Source organism: Narcine bancroftii, chromosome 1 (assembly GCF_036971445.1).
Source record: "Narcine bancroftii isolate sNarBan1 chromosome 1, sNarBan1.hap1, whole genome shotgun sequence".
NCBI classification, from domain to species: Eukaryota; Metazoa; Chordata; class Chondrichthyes; order Torpediniformes; family Narcinidae; genus Narcine; species Narcine bancroftii.
In genome coordinates, this window is record NC_091469.1 from 234138737 (window position 1) to 234164584 (window position 25848).

The 25848-nt window shown below is 40.7% G+C and overlaps 1 protein-coding gene across 5 annotated transcripts in view; it reads left to right on the forward strand.

Moving 5' to 3' along the window:
• The window catches only part of apc (APC regulator of WNT signaling pathway), a 191553-nt gene that overhangs the window by 80884 nt on the left and 84821 nt on the right, over nucleotides 1–25848 (forward strand). The gene's annotated exons all lie outside the window — the stretch shown is intronic.

Genomic DNA, 25848 nt, shown 5'->3' on the forward strand with positions numbered 1-25848 from the left:
CCCCCTCAAAAAGACATGATGACCACCCCCCTCAAAAAGACAAGATGACCATCCCCCCTCAGAAAGACATGAAACATTAAACAAAGGGACTACTTTTTCTATTCTCCAGTCCTTTGGTACCTCTCCTGCAGCCAGGGTGGATGCAAAGATCACTACCAACGCTCTAGAAATCTTTTCCCTCACTTTCTGGGCTTTATAGTGTCTGGTCCTAGTGACATCATCCTATGCTATAGGTGTTCTGTGGTTAGTAAGTGATTACTTAAAGGTGGTATGTGAGTGGGAGAAAAGATCCAGTATAGTCTCTCCTCTAGTTGGCTTAACCCCATACAGGAATCCTTTTTGGACACACCTGACAAATTTAGCCCCATCTGAATCTACTGCACTAAAGAGATGCCAGTCAACTTTAGGGAAGTTAAAGTGTCCCATAACAACAACTTTGTTATTTTTGCACCTTTCCAAATTCTGCCTACCTCTCTGCTGCTCAATGTCCCAGTGACTATTTGGGGGGGTCTTGGGTCTATTGGAATACTCCCAATAGAGTGATGACTCCCTTTGTTTCTGACTTTTATCCACACTGACTCAGTAGATGATCCCTCCACAACATCCTCCCTTTCTGCAGCTGCGATACAGGTATCTTTGAAGTGAACGCCCTTCAACCATTAAGTTGTTCCCTGTCATCCGAGACTCTCCCACTATGGGAAACCACCTTTCTACATCGACTGTGTCCATGCCTTTCAACATTCAAAGACAGCCCTCTCATTCTCCTAAATTCTATCAAATACAGACAGAGCCATCAAACTTGGATGATAATCTTTTAATTCCCAGAATCAGCCTTGTGAACTTCCTCTGAACCCTCTCTAACGTCAACAGGCCCTTTCTTAAATGAGGAATCCAAAATTGCTCACAGTTCTCCAAGTGGAGTCTCACTAGTACCTCATAAAGCCTCAACATCACATCCCTGCTTTTTGTATGCTATTCCTTTTGAAATGAATGTCAGTATTGCATTTTCCTTCTTCACCACGAACTAAACCAGCAAGTTTATCTCTGGTTCTCCTGCATGAGGACTCCCAGATCCTTTTGCATTTTGTAATTTTCAAACTTTGCCTCTTTACCATTCCCTCTTGAGCCACAGAGCTCAACTCTGTGCCAGAGACCTGGCTGTTACAGCTTTCCCCTCAGTATTCAAAACTGTATACTTGTTTTTGAGGGGAAAGTCATGACTACCCTATTCTCTTTTCCTCTCCTGACAGCCACCTTCCTCATCCCTTATAAGTATGACCTCCTCCCTACTCTTGTCTTTCAGTGTCCAAATGATCTGGAGTTCATCCAGCTCCATTTCCTTAAAATGGTCCGTCAGGTGCCGGATGCTTCCTGCAGGTTTAGTGATCAAGGACACTTGTGTCCTAGATTTACCACATCTTACAAGAGGAGTCTATCACTGCCATTCTAACTGCTCAGTCTGTACAATACTAAAATATCTTGCTTACTTTTACCTGTATCTTCTTACTGTTGTCCCCTGCACCAGTTTTTCCAGATTCTCCTTGCAGAACCCTCTCTAGCCAAAACCTATAAGTCTGACTTGAACACTGGCTGCTCTTCAGTGATTGCTCCACTTGAGCTTCCCTTGCTTTTATTGGCTACAGTTAATTAGACACTTATACAAGCACTTAGCTTTACCCTTGCTTCTAAGAGTTCCTACTCTTGCTTCAAGTCTCATGAAACTAGATGTCATGGTACAGTGAAACCTCATTAGAAAGCAATTTGTTAATCCGCGGAAATGCTTATAGTGTGAATGTCGGTGGATCCCAAACGTTGACTTTAAGATGCCAGGCTAACAGCCACAAACTCAAGAATGGACTCTTATGACTCATTTACAAGACGTGTCTGTTGATATGTGGAGTTTAAAGGTCTTATTACAGGGTTTGAGTCACAGTATTCTGTTTTCCTGCTTTCTGAATCATGACATGTATGCATCTGTTCCGTGATTTGGCTGTAATGCGGTAGGAGATCTTGGACCCCAACTACCTAATGAGGTTTTACTGAATTATGATAGACAATAGTTCAATAACTTTTAAGTGTTATTGTTACTCTATGGTTATTAAGGCTGCCTTGGGACTTTGCTGCCTGGCTAAAATCCCAAGGCACCCAACTTTGTTGTTTCATGTTGAGAGTAACATTCAGTTCTGGCTATACTGTACCACTTTGGTTTAGTCCTATGTATGGGTTAAGATGATTTGCTTAATGCAGTCGGCATTGTGAATTCTGTGGTTAAGACTGTTATATATAAAATTGAGTAATTGTAAATTGTATAAGATGCCTATTTTTCAAGAAGCATCAATTGAAATTGTGAATTTTTTTTAACTTGATTGAATTTGAAAAATAAAATTCATTCGGAAAACAAAAGGCAAAAAAATGTGCAGATGTTATAAATCTGAAATGAAAACAGAAAATACTAGAAATATTTTCCCACCAGAAGCATCAATTGAGTGGGAAACAAAATTGATTTTCCAAAATTTTAATATTAACTTTGTTTCTTTTCCAAGGATGCTGTTTGACTTGCTGTATATCTGAGGCACTTTCTGTTTTAATTCTTATTAAAAGTTTAATGTATATTTCATATACATTGTTATTTAATCAAATTCTGAAGTGACTCTACAGGTACACAATCCTTTATCCGGACGTCTAAAATCTGGAAAGCTCCAAAACCTGGCATTTTTTCCTGGTGCTGGTACAGCAGAGGGAGGTGGGGGGAGAGAGAGAGAGAGAGAGAGATGGCAGTACGATTTGGGCGAGGGGGAGAGAGACAGCAGCGCGACTTGGGCGGGGGGGAGACACAGTAGCGCGACTCAGGCGGGGGGGCAGAGAGACGGCAGTGCAAACCAGGTGGACGGGGGAGAAGAGAGAGACGGCAGCACAACTCGGGTGGGCGGGGTGGAGAGAGACGACAGCGTGACTCGGGCGAGGGTTGGAGAGAGACTGCAACACGATTTGGATGGGCGAAAGGGAGAGAGACGCCAGTGCGACTGGAAGAAGGGTGAATATGGCAGCACAATTCAGGTGGGCTTAAATCTGGGGCAGCTGGCTTTTGTTCTGAAATCCGGAAAAATCCAAAATTCGGAACACACTGTCCCCCAAGGGTTCCGGATAAAGGATTGTGTATCTGTACAAGTTAACATTATATTTTCTCATGTTTTGTTCATTGCTTTTCAAAAATTAATATTATTTAAAGCTTTGTGGTGACAGAAAAAAATGACTTAGGATAAGATTGCAAAGCAGAGAAGTGACTTGATACAACACACTGCTGGAAACACTCTGGAGGTAGAAATCTTAAGTCGACATTTTGAGTCTAATGGAACATGAAAGATTACTAGCAAATATCTGTGTGAAGGGAGTGGGACAGAGGATTGGACTTGATAAGTGGAACCAGATGGGGTGGAGAAATGTGTGGATGGAACCAGGTTAGGGAGGGGTTGGCACGGAGGCTAATGGATGATAGGTGGAATCAGATTGGCTCGAATGATGGTCAAATAACTGTTCCCCACAGCAAATATACAGAAAGTCTCAGGTATAATTTTGTTTCAAGGGCTAAAATGTAGAAACAGAAGTAGGCACTACGAGTCTGCTCTGCCATTTTAATCACGTTGATCCATCCACCCATTCAGGCCCAATCCACAGCTTTCTCCCTGTAACCCTTGATGCCTTGACTAATTAAATAGCTGTTGATCTCTGCTTAAGTATACCCAAGGATCTTGCTTTCATAGATGCCCGTTAAAAAGGGGTATCAGGAAGAACTGTTTGTTCAGAAGATGGTTGTAATCTGCAGTGCACTGGCTGAGGGAGTGGTGGAGGCATATATACTAAAAATATTTAGGATTTATCTGTGTGCTCTGAATTTGCATGACATAAAAGCATGACATCACTGCTCTAGACCCAATTGTGACTGAAATATTTTGCTTTAGGAAAATTGTCATTGGCCCATTTCCTTTGGAATCATGAAACCATGCACATAACGAGTCAATAAGGTATAATTAAATAGTGGTTTTCAAACTTATTCTTTCCACTCACATACCACCTTAAGTAATCCCTTACTAATGACTGAGCACCTAAGACATAGGGATTGCTTAAGATGGTATGTGAGTGGAAAGAAAAAAGTTTGAAGCCACTGGAGTAGACCAACACGTTGTTTCTAGCATTCATACAACTGTGTAAAGAGCATAGTTTTGGATTGAATTGAAAAGAATGATCAATTGGCACCAAGTAAGTGCTGTATGATAGCACTTATGGGTTCATTCAGGAGCCTGATGGTGGTGGAGTGGAAACTGCCCTTCAATTTGTTAGTGCGTAGTTTCACACTTTTAAGCCGTATCCTGAATGGAAGGTGAGAAAAGAAACTGGGTTATCTGGGCTGTGATAAATCTCTGTCCTGTGCTGAATCTTGTCATTTTGATACCTGACCTACTATTGTACTATCATTGGGAAATTTGAAAATGGTGTGAAATGGTATTTAGTTATACAGTCATGTCCTTGAGTGATTTGTGTTGAGTGTGATCATTGAGGAGATGTGTGCTAAGGTGTAGATCCCAAAATTTGGTATGAGTTTGCTGGAGTGTATGGTATCAAAGGCAGAGCTGTGGTGTATGAACAGTAGTCTGACATGGGTGAGCTTGGCATTCAGGTGTTCCAGGACAGAGTGGGGAACTCGGGAGATGGTGGCTGCTGTGTATCCGTTTAGCCAATAGGAAACTTGAAGTGGGTCAAGGCTGAACTAGATGTGAGCCATGACCAGCCTCTCAAATTACTTCATGATGGAGGATGTCAAAGCCACTGGTCAGTTGTCATTTAATCCTATGTCGTGTGGATTTTGCAGGAACATATGGCCTCTCTGAACTCTGGTGGAAATGTGGATTGCAGAGGCTCATGTGACCTCTCTGGCTGGAGCTTAGTATGAAGTCTCATCTGCCAAACAAGGGTTAGATCTGCCTACTTGTGAGACTGATGCGTGGATTGTCCCTGGCAGCTGACATGGTTCTCCAGGTGAAAATCAATGGTTAGATCTATCCACACTTAAGACTGATGCACGATTGGTCATCGCAGGTCACGTGGATGGGTCTTGCATCGAAAAAGCTGAGCACATGCAGTCTCTGGCTCTTTCGCTCTTTGTTCTTGCTGTACATGGAGAACATCACTAAACAGGCTGCAGGTTACGGGCAGCTCTGGAGGGCTGAATGCAATGGGTCTGTCCCAGATCCCAAGCCATGGGCAATGCTGGAGACCAGGTTCATTTGATATTCTTGTTAAAAAGGGTTATTGAGTACTGTGTTTAACCCTTGCATTCCCATTCGGGAGTTGAGAATGTTTAGTAGCGATGTATTCACACCCGATGTGTATCATTGCTGGTATATGTTCGTTTGTTGTGACCATTGCTGAACTCCAGGTTGCGAGCTACGGGGAGCTCTGGAGGGCCAACTGAAATGGGCAGGTCCCGGATCCTGAGCAGCAGCAACACTGGAGATCAAGTTCCTGTGCATGTACTTGTGTAGTTACGTAGAATACTGTGCCTGTGGGTTGTGGGTGCTGAATAAGTTAAACCCTCATTTTTATGTCTACTGTGCCTGTGTTCTGTGTACGTTAGTCTGTCATGTGTGCCCTTTTTGTGAATTACCTGTGTGTAATTAAAGACCACTGTTCATAACGTGTCCAGCCTTGATTTTCTTTGAACCTGTTAAACCTATTGTTGAACACAACAGCCTGTTATGCTTTTATTTAATACTGGAAATGATGGTCTCCTTAAAGCAAATGGGAACTGATTTATTGTTGGGAGAGATTAAAGATCTTTGTGACTAACTACATTCTTCAGTTTGATCTGCATGTATACTTGCTTTCTCCACGCTCACTTGCAAGAAGGGTCACCTTGATTTCAGCACCCAGTGACCATGGATTCGACATCTCTTGTAGTAGTTGATGTTGATGTCACTTCCCTGCTGGCTACCAATATAAAGCAAGCATAGAACATATTGAACTCACTAGGGAGTGTTAGACTATTACATGTGCTGTTTCGTGTCACTTTGTACTCCATGATAGCATGCCCTGCCATGGTTGCTGCATGTCCCTGATGTTCCCTTGGGACTTGTGCTTGGTGCATTATTGTCTCTTGGCTTCTCATGGCCTTGCAGAGATTGTATTTGGATTTCTTGCAGAGGGCTGAATCTCCTGACTTTGATGCCACTCTACTGGACTTCAGGCCTTCTCGTGATTAATTCCAAACTTTTGCTGTACACCAGAAGACCAAATGTCACATCAAATGGCTGTCTTTGATAGCTAGAATAATATTCAACTCAATAAGAAGAGTTGTCATAAAATTCAAGTAAATCAGAATGTGAAGGAGTCGAAGGTTAGAGCTCTACCTAATGCAAAGGATGATAGTACACCACAGCTTTGAAACCGCCATTCTCAAAGTCACAAATAAGAATTGGAAATATCTATTTTGACTGAAAATTTTTCTACACCGAACAAATTTGTGGGTGAGTTATTTAAGTCTGAGGAAATAATGTTGGAAATGGATAAGAGAAATAGAATTGACCTCAGCAGTACTGAGAAGTACTTAAGTTGTGCTCAAGGAGCAGTGGTGTTTTGAAATGGAAAATCTCATTGATGAAGGTTTGCCAAATGCAATTAATTGTTTGGAAGGAGCATAAATGGACAGTTTACTGAAAACTAAAACTGAAAAATGTAAACAATGCTGGAACCATGATGAACAAAACCTCAAACATTGAAATCTGAAATAAAATGTTAGAAATACTCAACAGGTAAGGCTACATTATGGAGAGAAAATTAGATAACATTACAGGCTGGATTCAGCAGTGTTTGGATGGAAGATGTCAGAGAGTAGTGGTAGAAAATTGTTTGTCCAATTGGAGGCCGGTGACTAGTGGAGTTCCTCAGGGATCGGTCCTGGGTCCACTATTGTTTGTTATATATATTAACGATCTGGATGTAGGGGTATAAAATTGGATAAGCAAGTTTGCGGATGACACAAAGATTGGTGGTGTTGTGGACAGTGAGGTAGATTACCGTAGATTAAAAGGTGATTTAGGAAGGCTGGAGGTGTGGGCTGAGAAATGGCTGATAGAATTTAATACAGATAAATGTGAGGTGCTGCATTTTGGAAAGGCAAATTTAAATAGGTCATATATATTGAATGGTAGACAATTGAGGAGTTCAGAGCAACAAAGGGATTTAGGAGTTATGGTAAATAGTACCCTCAAGGCTGATACTCAGGTAGATGGTGTGGTGAAGAAGGCATTTGGAATGTTGGCCTTCATAAATCGGAGTATTGAATTTAAGAGTAGGGAGGTTATGATGAAATTGTACAAGGCATTGGTGAGGCCAAATTTGGAGTACTGTGTACAGTTTTGGTCACCAAATTATAGGAAAGATGTAAACAAAATAGAGAGAGTGCAGAGAAGGTTCACGAGAATGTTGACAGGATTTCAGGGTCTGAGTTACAGGGAAAGGTTGTGCAGACTGGGGCTTTTTTCTCTGGAGCGTAGAAGATTGAGAGGGGACTTGATAGAGGTGTTTAAGATTTTAAAAGGGACAGACAGAGTAAATGTGGATAGGCTTTTTCAATTAAGAAAGGGGGAGATTCAAACTAGAGGACATGGTTTAAGATTGAAGGGGGAAAATTATCAGTGGAACATGAGGGGAAATTTCTTTACGCAGAGGCTGGTGGGGATGTGGAATGAGCTTCCAGCAGACGTGGTCGAGGCGGGATCATTGGTTACATTTAAGGAAAGACTGGATCGTTACATGGATAGGAGGGGACTAGAGGGGTATGGACCAGGTGCTGGTCAGTGGGACTAGGAGGGTGGGGATTTGTTACGGCATGGACTAGTAGGGCCGAACTGGCCTGTTCTGTGCTGTAAGTGGTTATATGGTTATATGGTTATAACCTTTGGAACTAGCTAATTCTGATGCAATCTGTAAAAGAATTATCTCAAGCTGTGAGGACTGACTTGCCTGGTCAGAAAGATGCATCTTATTTCTTGTAATACTTGTAATTACTTTGATAATGAAATAGACCATGTCAGCCGACAACAGAAACTGGATTGCTTCAAAACTTTGAAATGGAAAAAGGTAATCAATAATCCAAAATAAAATAAAAGCCCTGTCATCAATGTTTGTTTTCTAAAGCACCCCTGTTGCTGAGCTTTCCACAGTAAGTATCTTTGTGGGGTGGGCAATGTAGGCAAAGTGAAAATTGGTTTGCTATTGACTAGAATCAGAACAGTTTTGGTATCATGAATAGCATTATCATTAACTGCAATGTGGAAAGCAATGCATTAAAAGACATTATGACACATGCAAATAGGTGAACATATTTTCAAGTGTCATCAAGGTAGAGAAGACTTTTTCTGACTGGAAAGTTATAGCTTTCATGACTCAAAGGCACTTCGTTTTTATTTCAATAGTCAATACTTTTTAGATATTTCATTCAGTCAAGAACAAAAACAATAAAAACTGGGAAAAGCACATAACATTTTTTGCTTTGACTTTACTTAAGTATATTGGCAAAAAATGTAAAGTTGCTTAAACAATATGACTTGGTTGAGATGTTATGGATTTGGTTAAGCTGTATCTTAGATTCAGAATGGAGGACCATCGCCTTCCCAAGATCGTGTTATATGGCGAGCTCTCCACTGGCCACTGTGACAGAGGTGCACCAAAGAAAAGGTACTAGGACTGCCTAAAGAAATCTCTTGGTGCCTGCCACATTGACCACCGCCAGTGGGCTGATAACGCCTCAAACCGTGCATCTTGGCGCCTCACAGTTTGGCGGGCAGCAACCTCCTTTGAAGAAGACCGCAGAGCCCACCTCACTGACAAAAGGCAAAGGAGGAAAAACCCAACACCCAACCCCAACCCACCAATTTTCCCCTGCAACCACTGCAACCGTGTCTGCCTGTCCCGCATCGGACTTGTCAGCCACAAACGAGCCTGCAGCTGACGTGGACTTTTACCCCCTCCATAAATCTTCGTCCGCGAAGCCAAGCCAAAGAAAGAAAAAAAGAAAAATCTTAGATTAAGTTGAGTTACTGAATATTATACAAAGACAATGCATCGTAGGTTGACTAGTTATATTCTGTGATCCCATGTTACATGATGGTAACTGTTCTCAGTTAAAGCAGTGAAGCAGAAGGAATCTTTGATAATTCTGCAGCAGTAACACAACATAAGAAGAACATGATGTATACAAATGGATTTCTTTCTTATTCTCTCTTTCTAGATTCGTGTATGTCTTATTCTGGAAATTGTTTCATTTTGCAATTTTTAGTCAGCTTTTCGTGGATAACTAACTTTAATAGATTTTATCTTTTAATCTAGATTCTGTGTATACATGCTAATTTGCTACCTATAATTTACCAAGCAGGAGTAATAAACTAGTATTATTGTCATCTTTCAATTCACGTCTTAACAATTCTTGTGTTTGCCGTATGATGCGAGATTTGCGAAAATCTCACTTCAGATTTATTGTCAGAGTACATACATGCCATCACATACAACCCTGAGATTCTTTGTCCTGCAGTCGAGGCAGAATTACCACTTACTGGTAGTGCGGAAAAAAAATCTGCTCAACGTGCACATGTAAACAAATAAAGAAATGTAAGCAAACTATGTAATAAAAAAGAGAGAAAAAAAAGTGCAAAACTAAGACTTGTTAAATGAGTCCCTAATTGAGTTTGTGTTGAATCTGATAGTGGAGGGGTAGCAGCTATTTTTGAACCTGGTGGTGTGAGTCTTGTGGCACCTATACCTCTTTCCTAATGGTAGCAGCAAGAACAGAGCGTGTGCTAGGTGGTGTGGATCCTCGATGATAGCATTCCCTGTAGATATTCTCAATGGTGGGAAGAGTTTTCCCTGTGATGTCCTGGTCTGTGTCCACTACCTTATGTAGGGCTTTATACTCAGGGATATTGGTGTGGCCGTACCAGACCGCGATGCAGGTGGTCAGCACACTTGCCACCACACATAAGTAGAAATATGCCAGGGTTTCCAATGCCATACCAAACCTTCATAAACTCCTGAGGAAGTAGCGATGCTCACAGAATTTCTTCATGATGACATTAATGTGTTAGGTACAGGAAAGATTCTCCCAAGATAGACTCCCAAGAACTTAAATTTACTCACCCTCTCTACCTATGATCTGCCTATGATAATTGGATCGTACTGTTATGAGGTTTATTATATTAATCTTAATATGTCTTTAAAAGAGATTATGGGAGTTTAATGTAGGTCTTTATAAACAGACATTATCATTTCACAAAAGATATCTCATTTAAAATGCAAGAGCCTTGCTGAAAGAGAGACTTTATGTCCACAGTGACTTTACAGAAACTTTGAAGAATACCTATGGAGACTTCACAAGTAGATGTTAATTGGACTGATGGGGAATAAATGGACTATTGTCTTTAAAGCAACAGATGGCCAGGCTCAGGAAACAGATTGTGGTGCCAGCAATCTATCTTGTTGCAGTTTGCTGTTTTAAGAAGTGTCATGTGGTTTTGCAAGCAGAGAGAGAAAAAAAAACAAATGGGATTTCTCTTTTAGAAAGAGAGGCACCTCTACAGTGTCTTTTGAGGCTGCAACATGACAAGCTGGCAACCTTGTTGAAAACCCCATTTTGAAGATGAGTTGTGAATTCTGAGTTCAGCCTGTTCAAAACTCTTGTAGTCCTTACAAGAGGAAATGGCTGGTTAGAGTGTTTCTCTTGAAATAAGGGAAAGAAGAGGAATTCTGTGGTGACCTGGAAGAAGAGCTTATCATTTGGAAAACCCTTTTTTTATTTTTTTTTTTTATTTTTAATTTTTTATTTTTCACACCATAAATCACAATAGCCATGATATACACTTTTTCTTTTCCACACATTTACAGTGACTTTTTCTCCCTCCCCCCTCCCTCCTCCCAAGCCACCCCCCCATCCCCCCCCCTCTCATCCATTTTAGTTATACAATCTAGGTTGCATTAATTCAGTTAGACAATGTTGTCATTCAACAAAAATACACCAGAAATTCTACTGAGTCCATTCTTTTCTTTTCTTCTCCTTCCATCAACTTAGGTAATGTTTGTTCCCGGTAGGTTTTCGCTATTGTATTTAATGTAAGGCTCCCATACTTGTTCGAATATTTCAATATTATTTCTTAAACTATATGTTATTTTTTCTAATGGAATACATTTATTCATTTCTATATACCATTGTTGTATTTTCAAATTATCTTCCAATTTCCAGGTTGACATAATACATTTTTTTGCTACGGCTAGGGCTATCTTAACAAATCTTTTTTGTGCATCCTCCAAGTCAATTCCAAATTCTTTATTTTTTATGTTACTTAGGAGAAAGATCTCTGGATTCTTTGGTATATTGTTTTCTGTTATTTTATTTAATATCTGATTGAGATCATCCCAAAATTTTTCTACTCTCTCACATGTCCAGATTGCATGAATTGTTGTTCCCCTTTCTTTTTTACATCGAAAACATCTATCAGATACTGTTGGGTCCCATTTATTTAACTTTTGCGGTGTAATGTATAGTCTGTGTAACCAATTATATTGTATCATACGCAGCCTCGTATTTATTGTATTTCTCATCGTTCCAGAGCATAACTTCTCCCATGTTTCCTTTTTTATCTTTATATTTAAATCTTGTTCCCATTTTTGTTTAGTTTTACCATTTGTTTCCTCATTTTATCATTTGGAAAACCCTTGATGGGTCAAGTTTCTTTGGTAAGACACTGAAGTGGCAGATCAGAGGAAATCAGTTTGTGTGTGTGTCCAACGAGCAACCAGTCTTTCTCTGAAACTAATGAGAACCTTCCTGAGTGGTAACCATTTACCTTTAAGCACCAGAGCCTAGCGAAAATTCATATATGTTAAATTCTGTGTACAGTATAAGAATTGACTGATACAGGGTAACTTGGATGAGTGAGAGTTGAGATTGGGCTGTGAATCAAAGGACTTTCCTGAACATATGCACATTACATACATATAACCATTTATGGAGCGGAAACAGGCCATGTTGGCCTTTCGAGTCCGCACCGGTTCACTGATTTGTAAAAAGTTCACCAGGCTTTGGTGCCCGAAAGATAAATGTTCACTGCTCAGGAATAAAGATCAATGTTTCTTTTGGATAAAATATGATCAAACTGCAGTTAAAGATAAAGTTTTTTAAAAAATGAATGCAGTTTTTAGAATTAGAAGGGGGTTAAGTTAATAGTAATAAGTTAAAGTTTGATTGTTCTTGGTGCATCAGTCAGCCAAGTTAATTAATCACCCTCATGTTTGCTAACTCTTTCCCCATTTTTTATACAATACTTTCCTTCCTTTGGCTTGGCTTCGTGGACGAAGATTTATGGAGGGGGTAAAAAGTCCACGTCAGCTGCAGGCTCGTTTGTGGCTGACAAGTCCGATGCGGGACAGGCAGACACGGTTGCAGCGGCTGCAGGGGAAAGTTGGTTGGGGTTGGGTGTTGGGTTTTTCCTCCTTTGCCTTTTGTCAGTGAGGTGGGCTCTGCGGTCTTCTTCAAAGGAGGTTGCTGCCCGCCAAACTGTGAGGCGCCAAGATGCACGGTTTGAGGCGATATCAGCCCACTGGCGGTGGTCAATGTGGCAGGCACCAAGAGATTTCTTTAGGCAGTCCTTGTATCTTTTCTTTGGTGCACCTCTGTCACGGTGGCCAGTGGAGAGCTCGCCATATAACACAATCTTGGGAAGGCGATGGTCCTCCATTCTGGAGACGTGACCCACCCAGCGCAGCTGGATCTTCAGCAGCGTGGACTCGATGCTGTCGACCTCTGCCATCTCGAGTACTTCGACGTTAGGGATGAAAGCGCTCCAATGGATGTTGAGGATGGAGCGGAGACAACGCTGGTGGAAGCGTTCTAGGAGCCGTAGGTGATGCCGGTAGAGGACCCATGATTCGGAGCCGAACAGGAGTGTGGGTATGACAACGGCTCTGTATACGCTTATCTTTGTGAGGTTTTTCAGTTGGTTGTTTTTCCAGACTCTTTTGTGTAGTCTTCCAAAGGCGTTATTTGCCTTGGCGAGTCTGTTGTCTATCTCATTGTCGATCCTTGCATCTGATGAAATGGTGCAGCCGAGATAGGTAAACTGGTTGACCGTTTTGAGTTTTGTGTGCCCAATGGAGATGTGGGGGGGCTGGTAGTCATGGTGGGGAGCTGGCTGATGGAGGACCTCAGTTTTCTTCAGGCTGACTTCCAGGCCAAACATTTTGGCAGTTTCCGCAAAGCAGGACGTCAAGCGCTGAAGAGCTGGCTCTGAATGGGCAACTAAAGCGGCATTGTCTGCAAAGAGTAGTTCATGGACAAGTTTCTCTTGTGTCTTGGTGTGAGCTAATAATGTGGTATTAACAGCAAATTTGTCGATGGTGTAGAGCAGGGGGCTAAGAACATAGTCCTGTGGTGCTTTGATGCTGATGGAGTTGTGGAAGAAATGCTTCTACCAATCCTCACTGATTGTGGTCTTTAGGTGAGGAAATCAAGGATCCAATTACACAGTGGGGTGTTGAGTCCCAGGTCTTGGAGTTTGCTGATTAATTTTGAGGGCATGATGGTGTTAAATGCTTGACTGTAGTCGATAAAGAGCATTCTGGTGTCTGCATCTTTGCTGTCCAGATGCTCCAGGGCTTTATGTAGAACCAGTGAGATAGCATCTGCTGTAGACCAGTTGCTATGATAGGCAAATTAGAACAGGTCCATGTTGTTGCTCAGACAGAAGCTGATATGCTTCAACACCAGCCTTTCAAAACATTTCATCACTGTTGATGTGAGTGCCACTGGTCAATAGTCATTTAGGCAGATTACCTCACTTTCCTTGGGGACAGGTACAATTGATGCCTGTTTGAAACAGGTAGTTGCCATGCACTGCCAGAATGAAATGTTGAAGATGTCCATGCGTACATTGGCAAGTTGGTCAGCAGAAATTTTCAGTACCCTGTCTGGACCGGATGCTTTCCTTGAATTCACTCTCCTTAAGGCAGTCTGCATATCATCCTCTGATACAGAGGAGAGGATTGTCAGGGGACATGGGTTACGTAGTGGTGGTTCTTTCTTGTTCTTGTGGCCGAATCAGGTGACATCGAGTTTATCTGGCAATGAAGCTTTGCCGTTTCCTATTGCACCGGATTTGGTTTTGTAGCAGGTTATGTCATTTAGGCCGCGACAATCCTGTCAGGTATCCTTCATTGTTTCCACTTACGTTTGGAAACTCCACCCAGGAGATGGCTTTCTATAGGTCATACCTGCTCCTTCTGTATTCATCTGGGACTCTGGACTTAAATCCCTGTGATCTGGCTCTCAGCAGGTTCTGGATTTCATTGTTCATCCAGGGTTTCTGGTTGGGGAAAATCCTGAAGGATTTGGTGGGGACAGACTCGCCAACAGCTGATTTGATAGTCTGTGACAGCCCTGGTGTAATTATTCAGATCCTCAGCTTAGTCTTTGAACACCGCCCAACCTGCTGACTCTAAAAAGTCCTGCAACCGTTCTTCAGCCTCTTGCTGTTCATTATTGTGCTTCACATAATGAGTAGAGTCGGTAGATGCAACAAATGTTTTACTGGACAAGATCAACGTATTTACATCACTGGGAAGGGGAGAGAGCTTGCATCCACAGCCTTACATATACTCCCCACTAACCAACCGGGTACCTTGCACATGCGCATTACACCACTAAATACGGAGGCTGCAGTGCATTGGAGCAGGAGTAGAATAGCCATAACAACAGCTGCCTACATCCCCTTTCTTGAGCTGGCCCCCACACATATTGTATTCCACATCTACATATATCAAACCAACAGCAACTAAGCAAAATATATACATGTCTGGCCCAGTCCTCCTGATATTGTGGGTTAGACCTGCAAACATGCCCCACCCACACCTTATAGAATCTTCTTTGGAAGTTGAGACTTGCCGCAGCTCCACTGGAAAATCACCCTCGTTTGCGGTTGTTGGGATGCTGTCTGTGTCGCTCATGACTTCCTCTGGAACAGAGATGGGGCTCCCCACTATTTCTGGGTCTCAATATTCATTCAAAAATATTGGTTCTTTGACTGGGAGCATGTGCTTCTATTCCTCTGGTATGTTTTTCTCCCTGACTTGATGAGGTATGACCTCGGCTTGTTGCAATGCCTTGGCGGTCGTACCCTTCTGGAGTCTGGAGCCGAACCAACTGCCCTTCAGCAAGGGGTGTCAGTGCCCTGGTTGACCTGTCATAATATTTTTTCTCTGTAAGGTGTTTGCATAGTAGCTGAGCATTAATGTCCTGAAGGTCCTTGATGTGAGGCTCCAAAAGCTTCTTAGCTACCGGAAGAGTTGTCCTGGTCTGGCAGGATATCAAACGCTGTGCCGGGTTATCCCAAGGGACATTTTTCAGGTTCAGCAAACTGAGGAAGGAATCTGATTTGTCTCTGTAACAGCGATCCATGAGTTGCTTGACACTTCTTACAGCAAGCCCATTGGACTGAGGATATTCTGGGCTGCTAGTAATGTGCTTGAAATCTCATAAGGAGGCAAAATCACGAAATGTCTGACTAGTGAACTGGCCACCATTTCTGGACAGGAGTACGTGGACAGGCTCCATGTACTGAGAAATGGTGACTCAGTTCTTGATCACTGCTTCTGAAGTGGTAGTTTGCAATAAGTCTATTTCAAACCAGCCAGAGTATGAGTCGGTCAATACCAGGTAGTGCTGTCCATGCCACTCGAAAATATTCGTTGCCACTGTGCACTGGGTGCAGTTGCAGTGGCTCCTTTTGCTGGTGTGGCCTAGTATGGTTGCAACCCACACACGACTGCACTTTCCCATCTATCTGGTCGGACATTCCTGGCCCGAAAGCTGTCCTTCACCTGGTGTTTTGTTGCATCTATGCCTGGGTGTCCTCTTGTCCTGGTCTCCAGAGCCTCTCTTTTTAGGCTCTGTCTGTGTAAAGGCAAAAGGAGCACAGCTAGATGATCTGACTTGCCAAAATGCGGTCTCGGGAAAGAACGGTAGTTTGTCCTTATCTTGGTGTAGCAGTGTTTGAGTGTACTGGGACCTTTGATACAGCAGGCTACATGCTGGTGGTAGTTGGGAAGTTTTCTTGAGATAGGCCTGCTTAAAGTCACCAACTGAGATTTTTGTGTGTTTGGGGTAGGCCTTCTCATGCAGCTCCACAAGTTCCTGCTTGTAATCGGCATCGGGAGGGATATAAATTTAGGTGAGAACTCTGAGGGCCTCCTGTGTCCCAAATCAATGAGTTGAATATCAAGAGCTTGAACACGTAAATCCTGACTTAACTGAGGCCTGTGTTCCCTCACGGGTCGATGTGCATGGCACCTTTCAAAAAATAAGGGTCTGTATTTAATCAGGTAACCACAATTGAATTTGTGTACTGAATATTTCTGAAACTTTCACAAAAAGTTGCTTAAAGTTAACAGTATGAAAGAGAATTTACTGTAATGTATCATTTGTAATTGGATAGCCATTTTCAAATCTATTCCCAGACACTTTCTATGTAAGGTGTGGCATGCAAAATATTGTTATGCATTATCCATTGCAGGACATTGTGCAATAAGCATTATTTAAAATATAATTAACAATTATGTTGACGAGAATTTATTTTTTTAATCTTGTAGAGAAGCGAAAGCTTCATTTCATTTAATCAGTGAATTTTCTTCAGGTTAACGGTTCTCCTTAATTTTGCTGCGTACGTACTTCAAATATATATTTGTGCTACAATCCACTTCTGAGAGCCTGCTTAGGACATTTTCATTTGTTAAAGGTTCTATGCTGGTGTATTTATGTATAAATTGTAATGCTCATTTAACATTATTTTACCTATATTTGTGCTGTGATTCTTAATACTTCATTGACCCTTGCCTCCCGAGTCCCAAATCAGAGTTGAATACAACTGCAGGAGTATGAACGTAATCCGGATTTAAAGCCTTAATTCCCTCGGGTCGATGCACATGGCACCTTTCCAAAAATAAGCTGCAAAGTTCTTTGTATCCTGGTGAATTCTTGTCTCCATTGTGGAAAATCAAGCATATCTGTATTTATGTCAGTGTTATTTGTGTCATAAACAAATTGGAAGGATATTTGTACTTCAATGGCTGTGAATTGCTCTGAAGATGTTATAACTAGATTGTAGCTGGAAGCAAATTGAATGTTTTCTCTGTTGAAATCAAATCTACTTTATGCTAGCACTAAAAATTTAGACTTTATAGATTAATGTAATGGGCTGGATTGTGCTTTCATGGAGTGCTTGCATTCCCACCATCTTAACACTTCACATACGCAGAGCCAACTCTGCTGGCTTCCCCCACACTGTTGTCAAGTTCCAGATGCCAATTTAGTCTCTGGCAGTGTTATGCAAAAACTCTATTTTTGAGAGATCTCTGAAAAATCTTGAAGGAAGCAAAACCTTTGTTGATGCTAACATAGAGTGCCCTCCATAATGTTTGGGACAAAGATACTTTTTTCCCTGTGCTCCGCAGTTTTAAATTTGTAATCAAACAATTCACATGTAATTAAAGAGCACAGATGAAATTCTATCCTTTTAAGTTCAAAAGAAGAAAGGTAGACAAACATGCAACTTATGAGCAAGAGAAGGTCTCTGCTCTTCATGCCTTCATGATACAATCATGGCTGATCTGATTGTAACTTCTACTCAGCATTCCAAAATATTTATATTGATTTTAAATTTTATCTGTATGTATATTTGATTATTATGTGTGCACTGTCGTCCAGAGAAATGCTGTTTTGTGGTTGTTTATGTATAGTCAGATGATAATAAACTAACATTTCAGTACCTGCAGTGATCTTTCTCAAGTCTTTCTATTGGGTGGTAAAGTAATGGTCCAAAAAATCAAGATTCCATTTAACAAAATGCACAAAAAATTACTCAGAAAGATGTGCTACCAGACCAATGCCACTATTAAGCCAAGAAAGAGAACCAAAAGGAAGTCCCTTCAGAGGCATTGACCATCCATGAATCCCACTGCATCCTCCAGTCTGTTACCTCTTGTGCCTCCAGAGCTGCACGGACTCCTGTGCTGAGCCTGAACACAAAGCGTCCACATCACCCTCCTTGATCTCTGGTTCTGAACCTCTGAGGCAATTAGGAAGCAGTCCTGATACCTGTCTTCAGCAGCCTACAGACTAGTGTGAGGCCTTTGGCTGCCAGGCTCCGTGCTGGAGCCTGGTCTACTGCTATGATTTCCTATCTGATAGGGTCATCTCCCAGGGGTGTGGTAGTATATTCCTCTTGCACTGGTGTCCTGTGCTGATCCCCTGCTTCCTTGGAGCCCCTAACTTAATATCTGGGCTGCTGAAGAACATGGCTGCAACCATGGCCTTCTGAGAGAAAACTGTTCACTGCTCCTCGATCTCAAATGAACATTGTCCCTGTGTTTTCACGTCCTTCAAAACTAGGGGATGGGGCAAAATCCCATTTTAAAAAAAAATGGATGTAGACATTCATTTTTATTTGGGGAGAAAATATTTCTTTCATCTATGTGCCTGTCTAAGAGTCTCTTAAATGCCTCCAATGTTTCAGCCTCCACCTCCATCCCCTTTTTTTTCCAAACTTGATTTAAAGATTTAAAAAAAAATAACATACAGTCCAATAATCATCAAAAATTGATTTTACAAAGATAAACCCCAAACCCACCCTCTCACTCCCTTAAGGGGAGCCAAAATATAAATTATATATAATTTTTTTTTATAAATGTTGAAAACAATTCAAAGTATATCTAAATGCATATATTTCAAATACAGAGACCATTTGTAACAAAAAGGGAATAATTATCATGTAAATTATAAGCAATTTTTCCATAACAATACAAGCTTTCAATTCATTATGCCAACGTAGTATATTAATCTCTCTATTGTCTTTCCAAGTACTCGCAACACATTTACGCGCTACTGATAACACCAAATGTACAAAAGCAATTTGAATTTTATCCAAACCTAATCCCCTCAACGAAATCAAATTACCCAACAAAAAATCATTGGATCTTCTTCTTCTTTGGCTTGGCTTCGCGGACAAAGATTTATGGAGGGGGTAAAAAGTCCACGTCAGCTGCAGGCTCGTTTGTGGCTGACGAGTCCGATGCGGGACAGGCAGACAAGGTTGCAGCGGCTGCAGGGGAAAATTGGTTGGTTGGGGTTGGGTGTTGGGTTTTTCCTCCTTTGCCTTTTGTCAGTGAGGTGGGCTCTGCGGTCTTCTTCAAAGGAGGTTGCTGCCCGCCAAACTGTGAGGCGCCAAGATGCACGGTTTGAGGCGATATCAGCCCACTGGCAGTGGTCAATGTGGCAGGCACCAAGAGATTTCTTTAGGCAGTCCTTGTACCTTTTCTTTGGTGCACCTCTGTCACGGTGGCCAGTGGAGAGCTCGCCATATAACACGATCTTGGGAAGGCGATGGTCCTCCATTCTGGAGACGTGACCCACCCAGCGCAGCTGGATCTTCAGCAGCGTGGACTCGATGCTGTCGACCTCTGCCATCTCGAGTACTTCGACGTTAGGGATGAAAGCGCTCCAATGGACGTTGAGGATGGAGCGGAGACAACGCTGGTGGAAGCGTTCTAGGAGCCGTAGTTGATGCCGGTAGAAGATTCGGTGCCGAACAGGAGTGTGGGTATGACAACGGCTCTGTATACGCTTATCTTTGTGCAGTTTTTCAGTTGGTTGTTTTTCCGACTCTTTTGTGTAGTCTTCCAAAGGCGCTATTTGCCTTGGCGAGTCTGTTGTCTATCTCATTGTCGATCCTTGCATCTGATGAAATGGTGCAGCCGAGATAGGTAAACTGGTTGACCGTTTTGAGTTTTGTGTGCCCAATGGAGATGTGGGGGGGCTGGTAGTCATGGTGGGGACCTGGCTGATGGAGGACCTCAGATTTCTTCAGGCTGACTTCCAGGCCAAACATTTTGGCAGTTTCCGCAAAGCAGGACGTCAAGCGCTGAAGAGCTGGCTCTGAATGGGCAATTAAAGCGGCATCGTCTGCAAAGAGTAGTTCACGGACAAGTTTCTCTTGTGTTTTGGTGTGAGCTTGCAGGCGCCTCAGTAATGGTAATGTAAAGTTATACAATTTTTCCAAAACTACTTTAATTCCTTGCCAAAATGGTTGAACTTTAACACAAGTCCAAACAGCATGTAAAAAAGTTCCAATACATGAATCACATCCAAAACATAAATCTGAATTACTAAACCCATATTTTTTCAGTTTCTCCGGAGTCCAATATAATTGATGTAAAAAATTATAATTAGCCATTCCATATCTTACATTTGTCAATTTGATTACATTGTCCTGACACCTATCCACCCAATCTTATTCAGGAAAAATAAACACTAAATCACTCTCCCATTTAAGTTTCAATTTTTCCCAATCCGGTTTATCCATATCATCTTGTAACAAATTGTACATAACCGAAATATAACCCTTCTTTGGTACAGAGGAAATCAAAGACTCAAATCTCAACAAAGTGGGTAAATTCATCTCTCTACCATAATTATCCTTTACCAAGGCTCTAAGTTGGTAATACACAAACAAAGAATTTACAGATATATCAAATCTTTCTCTCAATTGATTAAAAGAAAGAAATTGTCCCTCTTCAAAACAATCCTGTATTGTCTTTATACCCTTAAAATCCCAACTCCTTAAATAATTATTAAACATTGAAAAAGGAATAATAAGCTGATTGTTATACAATGAAGTTAAAATTGATAATTTATTTTTTGATCCCAAAACCCTATTTTTTAAAATCCAGATCTTTAACAAATGTTTCATTTATATTCCTGTAGCAAATTCAAATTACAACGAAATATAAATTCATGTACCTCTGAAATACATGCCATTTCCACCTTAGCCCAGCTAGGAGGATAATCTAGATCCATCAGCCTGCTAATAAACTTCAACTGGGATGCTTCATAATAATTTTGAAAATGTGGTAACTGAAGTCTACCTAATGCATATTTCCATGTAAGTTTATACAATGCCACTCAAGCTAATTTACCTTTCCATGAAAACTCCTGCACTACCTTATTTAAATCCTGAAAAAAACTTTTGAAAGTAAACAACTGAAATAAATATTGAATTCGGGGGAAAATATTCATTTTAATACAATTGACCCTACCAATCAAAGTTAATGGAAGATCTTTCCACTTAATCAAATCTGCTTTAATCCGTTTTAATATAGGCACATAATTTAACTGATACAATGACTGATAATTAATGTCTACAAGTACACCTAAATATTTAATTTTATTTGTCCACCTTAATTTTGTAATAATTTTAAATTCTGAATAATCTCCTATTCCAACTTGTAAAATGTCACTTTTATCCCAATTAACTTTATATCCTGACAATTCTCCAAATTTCGACAAACACTCTTGTAACTGCTTCAATGACCGTTCTGGTTCTGTCAAATATATCAATACATCATCTGCAAATAAGTTAATCTTATATTCTTCATTCATAGCCTTCATCCCTCTAATTTCATCATTTTGCCTAATAGTGTGAGCTCATGGTTCAATAGCCAACGCAAATAAGGCAGGTGACAATGGGCAGCCCTGCTGAGTTGAACGAGTCAACCTAAATGTAAAGAAATCTGACCATTTGTCACCACCCTAGCAATCGGGTTTGTATATAAAGCTTTCACCCAACCAATAAAAAAAAGGCCGAATTTAAACTTTTCTAACACCTTAAATAAAAAATCCTACTCAAACCTATAAACGTCTAATGCAACCACCATAGGATCACCATTCCTGAAAAGGCATTCCAGGCATCTGCAACTCTCTGTGTATTTAAAAAAAAACCACCCCTGATGTCTCCCCTAAACTTCCCTGCCTTAACTTTGTACATTTGTCCTCTGGTGTTTGCTCTTCCTGGCATGGGAAACAGGTGCTGGCTCTCATAATCTTGTAGATCTCTATCAAGTTTCCTCTCTTCCTTCTATGCTCCAAAGAGATAAGTCCCAGCTCTACTAACCTTGCCTCATAAAACTTGTTTCCATCCAGGTAACATCCTGGTAAATCTCCTCTGCACCCTCTCCATAGCTTCCACATTCTTCCTATAATAAGGTAAACACTGAACACAATGCTCTAAGTCTGATCTCACCAGAGATTTGTAGAGTTTCAACATGACCTCTCTACTCCTGAACACAATCCCCCATTAATGAAACCCAGCATCCCATAGGCCTTTTTAACTATCCTATCAACCTATGCAGTGATCTTGAGGGATATATGGATTTGAACCCCAAGGTCTCTCTGTTCATCCACATTCTTAAGTAACCAACCATTAACCTTGTACTCGCCCTTCTGGTTTGTCCTTTCAAAATACATCAACTCACACTTTTCCAGATTGAACTCCATCTGCCACTTTTCTGTCCAACTCTGCATCCTGTCTATATCCTCTTGTAACCTACAGCTCCTCCAACCTCTGAAAACTTGCCCATTCTTCCACTTCATCACCTAGGTCATTTATAAAAATCACAAAGAGCAAGTGACCCAGAACAGATCCTTGTGCCACTCCACGAATCATTGACCTCCAGGCAGGATACTTTCCTTCTATTACTATTCTCTGGTTTCTTCCTGCAAGCCAATTTTTATCCACATAGCCATGGTTTCACTGATCCCATGCCTCATGACTCTCTGGATGAGTCTCGTGGGGGACCTTGTCAAATGCTTTGCTCAAATCCACGTAGACCACATTTACTGCACTATCCTCATCAATTTCTTTTGTTACCTCCTGAAAAAAACTTAATTAGGATCATGAGGCACAACATTTTCTTCACAAGGCCATGTTGAATATCCTTGAGTAGACTATTTCTACAAATGCTCATAGATCCTATCCTTAAGAATACTCTCTAATAGTTCGCACACCACTGATGTAAAGCTCACTGGTCTATAATTCCCAGGATTCTCTCTATTACCTTTTTTTTTTAAACAAGGGGATTACTGGTATTGTTACGAGTCCACAGGACCCAAAACCCAGCAGCAATAGATATGCACAATGACAAAGGGTTACTTAAACAAAAGTTGCTTTTAATTATTTTTGAACATGAAAATAGAATCAAACTTTAACTTATCTCTATTGAGTCACTTAACCCCCTTCTAACTCTAAGCACACATGTGTGTAATGTGTGTGTAAGTTCAGCAAAGTTCTTTGGTTCACAGTCCAATCTCACTGGTTGCAGGCAATTCTTGTACTGTGCACAGAAGTTAACATTAATAAAGTTAACCAGGCTTTGGTGCTTAATGGGTAAATGGTTACCACTCAGAAGGGTTCTTGTTGTTTTTCAGAGAGAGAGTTTTTGTTGTTCCAGGACATCCACAACTGATTCCTTTTTATTCAGACACTCCAGTGTCTTGCTGACGAAACCTGTCCCCTTCAGGGTTCTCCAGATGATAACCTCTTTCTTTCAGGTCACCACAGAGTTCCTTTCTGTTTCACCTATTCCAAGGGAAACACCAGACAGCCAGTCCTCTCCTTTGACCAGGCCGTCTTCCAAAGCTTGCCAGCTTGGCCCTCTGGAACCGATGTCTGTCTGTCTGTCTCTCTCTCTCTCTCTTTCTCTCTCTCTCTCTCATGCCCTCCAACTCAGAGCAAAGCCTATTTTTCCTACTTTCTGCCTGTAAAGATCTCATGACCTTCCAGACAGTAAATTCTCTTTACCAGACAAAGCTGCTACTGCCTGTTGTTACAATTGTTGCCTTTTGCAAATAACAGTCCATCATGAGTCTGAACACTCTTGCAAAAGCTCCTGCAAAAATTCTGTGTTTTAAAATGTTTGTGTGTGACCTGTTCTAACAAACCTTTCCCAATTTATCTCCCAAACACCTCTATATACTCTGTCACAGTACATTTGCCATTCTCCAATCCTCCACCACCTCCCCTGTAGCCAAAGAGGATTCAAAGATCATAGCTACTCCCACAGCAACCTGGAGTATATCGAGTCTGGCCCCAGGGACTTATCAATCTTGATATTTTTAAGAAGATCCAGTACTTTCTCTATTTGTGAATAGAATTGAATTTCCACAAGATGGTTTAGTTTATATTCAAATGTAACAGAAGTTTTTTTTCCCACACTGAGCCATAAAATTCTACTATGCTATTTCCTAGATTTAAAATGTGATGCAATTTGCAGATGAGTTCTTTGCTCTTTTAACAGTGTGATTAATTTATCATTGCTCATATTTAAATAAAAACTTGAGGTACGCTATCAAATAATTATTGGCAAGATAACAACTAAAATTTTGCATGCATCTCACCTTAATATCACCTTTTAAGCTCATCCTTTTTATCAGCTAATTTAGGCTCTTGGCACTTAACCTCTAGTTTCTTCAATTTAAAAAAAGAGCATTTAATTTTAGGGGGATAATATCAATACATTCTATGACTATAGTTTCATTTGTTTAGTTTTATAAGTGATGTCAGAGTATTGTGTCTCTATGGTTTCAGCAATTGCTTTACTTTTCTATTGAAGTTGGAAAAACCACTGCAAATATCCATCGGCTATATAATAAATTTACATCAAACATACAATTTCAAAACAAAGCAGGTAAGATAATGCAGTGTACATAAAATATTTTTGGAATGAAATAGATTTTAAAATATTTTTATGCCTCCTTTAATTTTTCTTTTTGTCCCTCATTATCTTTCTCGAGTCCTAACAAAACTGAATTATTGGTATACGTAGGCCATACTCAGAGTTGTATGAATGTTGATGATTGAGTTGCATTTCTATATTTTCTCCTTCAAAAGGATGACCCATGCTTAGTTCAAATTCAGAATTATTGTCAGAGTTCATCCTTTAAATATCTGGCAAATATTGGATTCAACAGGAGTGTTGAGGAGATAAATCTGCATTCCATCTGATTTTGAAGGACTGTATCGTTGCTATTTATCATGAGTCATTCAGCACAGAAAGTGATATTTTTTTCCGCCAACCATGCCAACTGTCAGGCATCTGTTATCACTATTCCTAGTTTTCTGTTCTTTCCAAAGTCCTATCAACAACCCCTTCCATGATTCTACTACTCACCCGCATACTGGGGGGAGGGGGGCAATTTATAATGGCCATCAATTAATCTATCAAACTGTGTCTTTGGGATATGGGAAGAAATTGGAGCTCCCAGGGGACACCCATGCAATCAAAAGAAGGTGCAAACACCAGCGGAGGTCAGGATTGTCCCAAGATAGATGGAGCTATGAGGCAATGTGACTATTTGCCTGAATACATTAATACATGTGGAAAGGTATTCCTTCATCACTGGGTCAAAATCTCAAATGGCATTGTGGGTAAACCAGTACTTCAAGGACTGTAGTGGTTCAAGAAGGCACTCAACAACGCCATCAAAGTGTAGCTAAAAATTGCTGTTGGAAAAGAGCATCTGCTTTGGTTTAGAAGGAGAGGAAAAAAACTGTAATGTCTTGAGTAATACAAGTAATTAAAATATTAATTTAATGGAGTTATCTGGTGTTATGAAGAGATTTTTTTATTTGGCATAAGAATATAAGAAATAGAAACAAATGTAGTCCATGCAGACACTTGCATCTACTGTATCACCAAATATGATCATGGATGATCTTGCACCACTGCATTATCCTTGTATGAAAAAAAAACCGACCACTCTTGCAAGTAGAGCCTTTGTCTGGCTCTAATTTTTTTTTACTATAGCAGGTTATGAACTTACTTAACACTGGAAATAATTTCTCCCTATTATCATTTTTCTTTAAAAACCTGAAAACCTTCATCTCATCACACTGAACTTCTAGATGACAGGAAAATAACACT